This window comes from Merops nubicus, unplaced genomic scaffold, assembly GCF_000691845.1.
Source record: "Merops nubicus isolate BGI_N331 unplaced genomic scaffold, ASM69184v1 scaffold30312, whole genome shotgun sequence".
NCBI classification, from domain to species: Eukaryota; Metazoa; Chordata; class Aves; order Coraciiformes; family Meropidae; genus Merops; species Merops nubicus.
In genome coordinates this window covers 11,866-13,097 of record NW_008593337.1, presented here as the reverse complement: position 1 = coordinate 13,097, position 1,232 = coordinate 11,866, and positions in this window count along the sequence as shown.

Below are 1,232 nucleotides of genomic sequence, written 5' to 3'. Positions count from 1 at the left end.
AGCTGTCTTCTGGCTGGTCAGGAGCTGAGGAGAAGCTATCATTGCTTGTTGAGGTGGCCAGGAAGGATCAGCCCTTGGTAAAACCCTGCTGTGTGCCTCTTGGGTGCTCCACTGGGTTTTCCAGCGTCCCCATTGCTGTGGCCTCACTGGTGCTGTGTGCAAGGAGAAACCCCAACTCTCTTGGTCACCTCCCACCCTCAGGAGCTGTATTGCAGAGCCCTTGCTGAGCTGACTGACCCCAAGGAGGAGAACAAATACATTCCCATTAAAAATGGCATTTTTTTGAGTTTTCTCATTAGAACAGCTTAGGTGGAAGGTGGCCCCTGGAGGTCACTGGGTCAGACCTCTGCTCAGAGCAGGGCCAGCTTGTGAGTTAGCCCCAACTTGAAGGTTTTCCTTATCTTCCCTTCAATAAATCACAGGAGGATGAAGGAGCTGAGGGACAGGGTGCTTCTCCTGCTGCTCTCACCAGGCAGCCCCAGAGCCTGGGATGGGGTCACCTCCCTCCTCATCCTCTTGCTGATTTGCATCGTGTGGTAATGTCACTTCTGTTTCAAGTCCTGTGTCCTCTCTGGTGGGGATCAGAAGCACTTCTTCAGCTGATGCTTGTTTATAGAGAGTGGTTCTGTCAGGATGGGACCAGAGATGAGAATAAACTGAATGTTACAACCCTGCAAACTATGGGCTGAGCTGGGGGGTGTGGAGCTGAGCCACCTGGGATGAGGGATCAGGATTTCCAGGCAGAGTGGCCTTGTGTGAGGCTTCCCGAAATTATGGGGAAGTTGGAGCCATCCCCCTTCCCTCAGCAGGAGTGGATTTGAGGGAGGAGTTTTAATGGCCAAATGCAGATGGCAACTTTGCATGGGGATGTTAGTGCCCAGCTCTGCTGTAATGGAAAGGAAAAGGCAGGGAGGGGGGATTTCAGTGCACTTAAGTGGAAGCAAATGACAAAAATCACACCAAAGGCAGGAAAATCAGTAAAATGACATTTTGGCACAAAAGGCAGAGTAAAACTAATTAAATATTTAATGCTTGGAAGAGGCACTGGCACCTCTCAAGTGTGATAAAGATGGAAATAGTTGTCATCATCAGCTTCAGCATCTGGACAAACCTGTTTGCCTCCCCCTGTCCTGTTGCAGCCAGCCCTGGTCTGGCCTCGGGGATGTCACCCTGGGTCACACGTGGCCTCAGGGACATCACCCTGGCTCCTGGCTGGCAGATGGGGGCTCGGA